Below are 10,018 nucleotides of genomic sequence, written 5' to 3'. Positions count from 1 at the left end.
AAAACTGTCAAATATTTCATACGTATCGCAAAAAAAAACCGTTAATTGTTTGAAAACGAAAAAACAATAATAAGTAAGTGAACTGAAATCAATGGTTTGGAAAAGTAACTTGATGGGCTTGATTTATGTTTTGGAAAGCATTCTTCGCCGAGAAATTTAGTTTTTTTATTACCACGCAAAATAGAACCATCTTGTGCATTTTTTATTTTACTACAACATTCTATAGGTAAAGAAAGCGTTTAGTTAATAACTGTGCAAGTGCTTATCAACCACTAAGCTGAGAAGCAGTCCTCCCCAGTTGGGATGTAACGCCAGAATGATGATGCCAGATATTATAACTGGCAGAAAATATATCTGTAAAGCGAAGAATACTGCAATCATTACATCAAACGTATTCGTTCATGCCTTTCATTTCGCTATATTTTAAAACTGATTAATGAAAATCCGTGTTATAGGAGTCCGCATAACACAAATTCATAGTATCGGAGTCTCTGCTATACGTCTACTAATAATTCGAACTCATTTGTGTAGATTAAAAATTAACTAAATTTTGATGTACGTACTATCGAGGCAAAATGTTCGTACTATGCGAGGGTACGTACTATCGTTGTATTTAAATATTACGTCGACGACGTTTCCTTTCAAACGTTGAATAAATATCGTTTGAGTAATATCACTCGACTAATTGTCTAGATCAACATTGGAGCTGATCAATGTTTGATTAATCATTACCGCAACCTCTTAGCAAGCCTTGTTCATCAGCAGTGCTACTGGAGCTTAACAGTTGCTGTGTGTAGATAAATGTTGTCGTTTGCAAAATTACCAGCTGTCAAACACTTTTTAACCATTTCGAACATCCAGTCAATTGAGCTGTGTTTAAATAGTTTTAGTATTACTCGAATCGGAGGTAAAAATGTGTGATTTCGTTTTTTGACCAATTTGTTTCACTCTATGTCTATTATAGTGAACTTTTTACCGAAAATATACTTAAATCGACGAATGTGGTTGGTTTGTGATTTAGGTTATATTTTTCCTTCGCCGTTTCTCTCACATAGATGAGTGTCCATTTTGCCCCGGTAGGAGACTATATTTTCCAACTAGATTTTTGATATAAAAAAGAAGAAAATATTAACACGTTAAGCATGCAAATACAACAAAAATAATTGCATGTGTTCTAGAAATATTAGTTTGTAATCGACCTGCAATTAATTTCTCACTAAACCTTATTTTTGATGGTGTGAAAATTATAATTTCCATGCACAAAAAACGGAGGACGCAACTTTTTCGTGTAAAGTCAAGTGTAATTTTAATTTTGAATGTTACTTTGCTGAATCTACGTTTTAGATAAACTGGCTATATTCTCCATTCATTAACCTTCCGTAACTCGCGTGGTTGACTACCTACGTCAGCACCACACTAATGCTGAGTACAAAAAGCGAGATTTTTTCAACGTGTTGTACAAAATACAACAGCGCGAGCGCTCGAGGGTTAAAAGTGCAAAACAGTTCGTATATTTGAAAATATTGAGGGTGTCCAATTTAGGGTGGCCCACACTTATATGAGAAACAAAAATTTCGAAAAATTTCAGGTCTTACCTCCTACATCAGTTGTTTTGGACTCCCAGAAGCTACGTTCAAAATTTGAGCAAAATCGGTTGAGCCTAAGGAGGCGCTCAAAACGCTTGAAGTTTGTATGGGAAAACTTGGCCAAATGTATGCAGAAATTTTAAGTTTTCGAATTTGGACGCTAGGTGGCGCTGTAAGCGTTCAATAAATAAACCCTTTGGTATTATTTCAGGTGACTATATGCCAAAGAACTTTGTTGAAGACCGCAAAGTGATCCGACAGCTGTGAAAAAAGTTATACCCTAGGCAAAGTGAGGCAAAGTATTGAGATTTCATTAATGATATTATTTCTTTACATGCATTGGAAAAACAACAATAAAGTTTATCCTCACTTTACCTAGGGTATAACTTTTTCCTCAGATGTTGGATCACTTTGCGGTCTTTGACAAAGTTGTTTGGCATATAGTCACCTACAATAATACCAAAGGGTTTGATTATTGAACGCTTACAGCGCCACCTAGCGGCAAAATTCGAAAACTTAAAATTTCTGCATACATTTGGCCAAGTTTTCCCATACAAACTTCAAGCGTTTTGGGCGCCCCCTAGGCTCAACCGATTTTGCTCAAATTTTGAACGTGGCTTCTGGGAGTCCAAAACATCTGATTTAGGAGGTAAGACTTGGCATTTTTCGAAATTTTTGTTTTTCATATAAGTGTGGGCCACCTTAGTGTCCATACTGTCCCGCCTACCCCTATTCTATAAAAAAAAAGCTGATTTCATAACAAAAATGAGCTAGGTACTTGTTTTTCCCTATACTAGCAAAATCCTGAGGCTAATAAAACTTTATCACACGAACGCGTTGAAAATTTGTTACCTCCTGCGTTATTAACTACACACCAGATTACGGCATCCAATCAAAAATAGTCATGTCAAATGACCTTAATTCGATACACATTTATTCCAAATTTAGCATCTGCCCAATTCCTCGTGCACCATCGTTTAGAAAAAAAAAAAATAAATACCGCTTGGTTGCGGCCGTCGGGTTCAACGCACGCCCTTGACAAGATATTACGCACTCTCGCTTTGTTTATTTTCGCTGTTCCCGTTTTCTCAATTTCGCCTTCCACATTCCGTGCACGTTCCCTAACAAAGCGCCAAACACCCACCAACTCATCTATTACCTTGACTCTCTACATTAGATAGACATACCCGAAAATATCACTTTCTCTCGCCTACACCGCATCACAGTATATGTAGTGTTTGGTCTCGTGCTCAGCTGTGTTTGCAAAAATAAGAAACCTTGAAAATTAGTTTCAGACATAAAAATGGTTCTGAAATGAAGTCCCATGGATTCGTCACCGCTACCATCTGCTGGATCGGCTGTAGGGGAGACTGAGTATACTTGTTTCCTCAATGTTTTCTTAGAATCAAAAACAGTTTTCTTCTAGGGTACTGGTTATTTTATTAAGCATGTGGCACTAATACACTAAGGGGCTGTCCATAAACCACGTGGTCATGAGGGGGGGGGGGGGGTTCGGCCAATGACCATTTTGTATGGACGAATAAAAAAAATTGTATGGACTAATGGCCACGCGGGGGGGGGGGGGGTTTGAGAAGTCCCAAAAAATGACCACGTGGTTTATGGACAGCCCCTAATGTTTTTGATTCCCCTAAAAGACTGCAAAGCCAATATTCCGATCCAAGGATTTCATCAGGAATTCTTCCTGGGGTTGATCTGGTAATTTTTCAAAGAATTCCACTAGGAAGTATTCAAGGAATTCCTTCAGGAATTGAACCCACCGTCTTCAGATTGGTGATCCAAAGCCTTACCACAAGGCTAACTAGATACCTTATTTTTTACAGACATTCTTCCTGGGTTCTCTCAGGAATTCCTCCAGGGTTTTTTATTCAGAAATTCCTCCAGGCATTGTTCCAGGAATTTCTCTTGTGGTTCCCCTTTACTTATTCAGCGGTTCCATAAAAAAATCAGAAATCCCTCCTTCGTTTCCAGGGATGCACCCAAGAATTTCCAGAGATGCCCCCAGGCCCTGCAGATTTCTTTGAACCACTTCAAGTATTTCTAGAGGAGTTCATCCAGCGATTTGTATTGGAATTCTTCTAGGATAACTTTACAGGGTTGCATACAGGAGCCATATAATTCTACAAGAATTCATCCGGGAATTCTTTCTCAATTTTCTCCAAGAAATCCTTCGGAAGTTGATCACGATTTTTTTTCAGGAATGCATCCAAGTCTCTGCAGCTCCTGCAAAGGAATTCCGTCAGAAAATTGCCTGCGATTATTTCAACAATATATCCTCACACGAAAATTTTGAAATGCTTCCAGCACAAAAAATCAGCAATGGAAATTGCTGATTTTCAGCAAAAAAAACGTTACTTATTATCTGTCAAAATAGCTGAATACTTCAGCAAAAGTGGATTTCTTCTGGATTTCCTTGAAAGATTCCTCTGAGAGTTTTTCCTAAGATGTTGTGAGGGTGTTCCTTCAGAGATTCTTCCAAAAACTCCCACGGGAATGCCTCGAGGATTTTTTTCAGCGCTTCTAGGATTCCTTCGGAAATTTCACCAGAGATTCCCTTCTGAAAATCATATAGAGATTTCTGCAGATTTTTTTTTTCTTAGATTTTGTCCGAAAAGTTGCTTAATATTTTTACTGGGATTCTTTCGAGAATCCCTACAACAGTTTCTTTAGAAATTTACTCAAGGATTTTGTCAGGATTTCTTACAATAATTCCTTCAGGAATTCTTTTGAATATTTTGCCAGACGATCCTTCAGGAATTCCCCCAGAGAAGGCTCTTTCGGAATTCCCCCAGAGATTTCTCCCGAAAATTAAGATTCTTCTGACCATACAAAATAAAGTATTTAAAGTCATACTGACAACTGTGAACGCGCCTCTTGCGGGTAAGCCATTGATGCCACTGACGAATTTCGCGCCAACTCAACCAGCGGTTGGCAACACCCTCTCAGAATCGAATGAAACTTGGTGGGCATAAAGACTAGGTTTTTATAAGCAACTTTGCATACTTAACTTTGATTTTCGAAAATTTTCAAGAGTAACATCTGAAGAGGGCCTAACTTTTTTTCGAATATTTTTTTAAAATCGTTGTAACTCAAAAATAACAAGACCTATAAAAAAGTATTGTATGGGGGACTTTTAGGGAATTGTCCAAGCTTTCATGAAAAAATAAAAAAATAAATATAAAACAAAAATTAAACGAGCATTTTTGTAATTTTTGTTTCGTGGAAAATCATTTTTTTTATATTTTTGGCTGATATTTAGGACTGTTCTGTATATCTCAAAATGGTTTTTGGTGTATTTTAAAGCGTATTTACATTTTCTTAAAATCATTGAAAAATTGATGTTTTAGTCACCTTTAACAAGTCATTGTTTATTTTGTATTGAAACGCTACAATTAACATATTTTAATTTTTTCCCAAATCATTCTATCCTTGTTTAATAGTTTAAGGGAATCGAATACACTCTAAAATTATTTTCCTGAAAATTACACGGAAAATAAAATTTTCTGCGAAAAAAAATTCAAATAATAATATTTCAACAATAATCATAAAATCTCTAAATGTTTTCAGCTCAAAAAATCCGTCACCCAAATTGGCTTCCAGGAAAAAAAACATAAAAGTGTGGGGATGTTCAAAAATAAAAATTTGAGAAATCAAAAACTGAAATTCACGAAATCGAGAATTAAAAAGGATCATCTTCCAAAACATGTTTAAATCGATTTTAGATGATGAAAAATGATATTTAGATCAAAATCAAATATTTGGGTATTAGAGGGTTAATAGTCAATTTTAATATGTTTTTTTATTTTTCAGAAACGATAGAGTAAAATGGGGCAAAAGTTCGAGTGGGGCAAGAGTTTCTTTTGAAGTTTTTGAGCTCAATTCGAATTATTTCTTTAGTGTGTCAAGGTTGTTCGAAGCCTTTTTGAAAACGACTTTTTCACTCCAAAAACTATGATAATTGATCAATATTTAGATACGTTATGAGAAAATGTTGGTTTTTGATCAAAAAATTGTAATGTGCGATGGTCCTTCCAACGCATGGAATGGAATTGTAATGAAATCGAGTTTGATATTTTATTTTGGGGCGTAACTAGGTATTTTTTGAAGATGCTTTAGCGTGTATAACTTTTTGCAAAAAAGTTTTGGAAATCATATTTTACACATAGTGGGGCAAAAGTTCGAATTGTGGGGCAAGAGTTCGAGTCATGTGGCAACTTCAGGTGAAAACCTAAAACTCAGCAAAATGTAAATATTATCTCTAAAAATGATGGAATTAGTGAGAAAATTCGATCAAAGTTGAAAAAAAGTTGTTTTATCTGAATTTGGCGGAAAACTACTATTTTTTGGTGTAGTTAATTTAACCCTGATTTGGGTAAAATCCAGGTCGAACTTTAAAGTGTATTCCAGTTCCAACATCAAATATTAATTGGTTTTAGGTATTCCTATTACCAAAGTGTCAAAATAGTGTGCAATGGTTAGCGAAAATCCACAAACACTAGATTCGAACTATTGTCCCAGTGGTGGGGCAAGAGTTCGAATAAGACACACACATACAACAAGTGTTGTAATTTAAAATTGAAAAGACATTTTGCGTAACTTTGTTCAGCAAAGTGTTGACTCATGGATGGTAGAATCGCTAGACGGTATTAATTTTTTCATACCTGCCTTGGTTTTTGAAAAACATTGAATTTTCAACTAGGGTCGAACTTTCGCCCCACCTTACTCTACCATCTCTAGAATCAGTTCCTTCAGCGGATCAATTGCAAGGGCCATATAATGTGGAAAAATTTAATTCTGTAGTTCAAGTCTTGGACGTATCATCGATTTCATCGAGAAATATGAGGAGTATGGATTACCGTTTAAAAAAGTCAATTGAAATTACTAAAGCAGTTCGTAGAAACATATTTGGTATGAACCCAGACGACGCCGATAAAGTGGAAAATTTCGACGAAATGATCATGCAGCATAGAGATAAATTCAATTCTTCAATTACTAGTGAAAACGATAAAATTAAAGTGCTATCAGTTCATCAGTTCTACCCGAGTCGTGGTCAGTAAATAAAATAGTTAGCGAGTTCGACGCAACACATCACAAAGTAAAACAAATGAAAAGACTTGTAAAAGAGCAAGGTATGATTTGCAGTACCGAAGCTAAACGTGGGCGCGGGTTTAATGATGCTGATAAGCAAATAGTGTTGATTTTTTTTGAACGTGATGAAATTAGCAGGGCCATGCCTGAATCTAATGACTATGTTTCTGAAATCCGGAATGGTCAGAGAGAACATATTCAAAAGCGTTTGCTGATGATGTCTCTCAAAGAAGCATACATGATTTTTGAAGAAAATTACAAACATGTTATAATTGGATTTACTTTATTCACACAGATCAGACCTAAGCATTGTATACTTCTGGATAGTACAGGCACACATAATGTATGTGTTTGTACTATACATGAAAATGTCAAATTGATTACTAATAGTGTAAAATTTGGTTCAATTAAAGAAATTACAGACAAAATACTTTGCAGCAAAACTATAAGAACCACAGATTGTTTTTTCCGTACATGTGAAGAATGTATCTCTACAGAAACTATTGCCAGTGAACTAACATCATTATTAGAAGCGAATAATAAAGAATTGGTTTTATTTCAACAATGGCTAACCACTGATCTACGCAATTTGGAAACTATTACTAAGACTATAGACGAGTTTGTTCCGTATTTTGTAGTAAAAGTTGATAAGCTTATAACTCATGATTTCATTTATAAAGAACAATCTTCATTTTTGCGGGATAAAACAGGGAGAAGTATTAACAATTTGTGACTTTTCAGATAACTATTCATTTATCATTCAAAATTCAGCTCAAGGTTACCATTGGAATAATTCTTAAGCTATAAGTTGGAAAATTTGAGCTTTATAATAATATCTGAAGTACTTACACACGATATAACAGCAGTTCAGTTGTTTATATCAAAACCGCTGGATTTCATTAAACAATCGATTGATTTCTAAAAATTACTTTCATGTCAGCAGCTCATTATAAGAACAAAAAAAACTTTGCCAGTTTGTGGAATTTTAGGTCCAAGTATGGATTGGAAGCAGAATGGCAATTCTTCGCAACTTCACATGGCTAAGGTCCATGTGATGCTGTTGGAGGTACTCTCAAGCGAATGGCAAAACGAGCAAGTCTTGTTCGAGATTATGGAAACACAATCACAACTCCTCGAGAACTTATGATTGGGTAGTTAAACAGTCAGATACACATATAACAAAATTGAATTTCTGTTTTATTTCAAATGAACAATATGCAAAAAACGACGGATGAACTTGAAGAACTATACAGTCACGTAAAAACAATACCTGGTACACAACAATTTCATTTATTTGTGCCAGTTTCTAAATATCAAATTGAAGCTAAGAAGTTTTCGAATTCAAAAGATAATCCAAAAAAGTTTACTTTGTTTCAGATAGACTAAAGATCTAATATTCAACAAATGTTACAATAGAATGTATAAAAAAGGATGTATATATTGTAGAAAACAAAATAATGAATACATGTACAGTACATATGTACATATGTACTGTAAAACCTAAGCGTTTTCATTGATATAAAACCCTAAGAGCAAATTTGTCTTGAGCCCTTTCCAAATCGTAGTCTAGAATGTTTTCAATGTCAAGCACGTTAAGATATTTAAAAAAAAGTAGTTGAGCCCATTAAGTTTTAATGGATTGTTATTGGGATTCTGGATACATTACCGTACGAGTTAATGCGCAACACGCTAAAAAAATAACATGAAAAAGTTTTTGTTAGAAAAACTTTTTTTTTCCTTTAAAGTGCCCATCTTGTGATGTATGGAGGAAAGTTAGGCATCTATATTGTCTTTCTTGGGAAAAAAAATTCAAAACATAAAAAAGTGGGCTTTTTCTGTAAATTGACTTTTAATTTTGAAATGATATTGTTTAGCGTGTGAAACATTTTTTTAATATTTTTTTCTTGAAAGCTTGGACAATTCCCTAAAAGTCCCCCATACATCACTTTTTGTACAACTTATCATATTCGAGTTATTTTGTTGTAAAAAAACGGTTAAAAACTTTGACTCTTTTTAAATGTTAGTCTAGGTCTAGGTCTAGGTTAATTTTGAAAAAAAACAAAATATGCAAAGTTGTTTTAAAAGGTAAAGTCTTGAAACCTACAAAATTTCATAACATTCTGAGGGGGTGCTGCCAACCCCGAAAACGAGTTGGTGCGAAATTCGTTCACTATTTTATAACTGAATTCTTGAGAAATTTCTATCAAATCCTTCGTACAATTTATAGAGGAAATACTGGACGAATTCTATGATTTTTTTTAAATTAACCACAAAAGTTTAAACGTGACCTTCCAAAAGAGTTTTTTTTACTAAATTATGAAATCACCCCTCGATGAAAGTTCACTGAGAAAAGGAGATTCAAAACTGTGATTTCTAACAAAAATCAATTATGATGAGTTCCAAACAGAATTTCAAACTACGTTCTTGACGAAACTCCCTTGGAAAATTATATCTTCACACTAACCAAAAATCACCATTCGTTAATCGGTTTATTTTACCGAAGTATCAACCGTTAAATATTGTTACAGGAAAAAAATCGGTAAAGTTAATAACTTTTACCCACCTTTGTTGGAAGTTTACAGAAACTCGGTTTTTTTTTTCAGAATTCCTTTAAAAATCATTAGAAGATGAGATTTCGGTGAAAGTTTCCGTACGCAACTAGCTGTATATTTTCACAAGATTTTTTTTTTGCAAAATTGTTTTTTTTTCCTTATAATTTTCGGTAAAAGTTGCAAACTTTACCGAGTTTTTCTTGTAAAACAAATTTAACGGTTGAGATTTCAGTAAAACATTACCGAAGTCGGTATTCTTTTTCTAAGTGTGATTTATTTTAAGAAATTTAGACCGAAATTCTTCAATAAAGTCTACCTTAAGTTCTTGCAAGAGTTCTTCCATAAAATGTTTCACTAATTTCTAGGCTTGATTAGGTTGTATGACCAGTGTAGGTGCAGAGTCATTGAAAGGTGATCAATTTCACCCGAAATTACGGTAGTTTAATTAATGGAACATAAATTCAAGAGTATTCGCAGCTGGCCGTGTGGCCTAATGGAGAAGGCGTCGGACTTCGGATCCGAAGATTGCAGGTTCGAGTCCTGTCACGGTCGTGCGTAATATTTTGTTTCTTTTATGGCACAAAGTTTAAGGTTTCGTGTCGCTTTTACCTCCTATTCAAATCGTGTGATTATATGAGCTGTACAGATAAGACAAATGCGTGCTCTTCGCCATTAGCGAACCTAGATGTAAGAAGCAGTATTCCATGCATTCACTCACCAGAACGGATAGGTAAATGTTCGTGGTTCAGGCATTTTAGTGAGAACAATCCAGAA

General features: G+C 34.7%; 1 non-coding gene across 1 annotated transcript; it reads left to right on the top strand.

Moving 5' to 3' along the window:
• The first annotated feature begins 9,723 nt into the window (after window positions 1–9,723).
• Window positions 9,724–9,796, top strand: Trnar-ucg (transfer RNA arginine (anticodon UCG)). The gene has a single exon. It is a non-coding gene; the product is annotated as a tRNA-Arg (tRNA).
• The last annotated feature ends 222 nt before the right edge of the window (window positions 9,797–10,018 follow it).

The sequence above is a fragment of the Aedes albopictus genome, chromosome 3 (assembly GCF_035046485.1).
Source record: "Aedes albopictus strain Foshan chromosome 3, AalbF5, whole genome shotgun sequence".
Taxonomy (NCBI): Eukaryota; Metazoa; Arthropoda; class Insecta; order Diptera; family Culicidae; genus Aedes; species Aedes albopictus.
The sequence above is the reverse complement of the archived record's forward strand: the minus strand, read 5'-3'. Positions and strand labels throughout refer to the sequence as shown.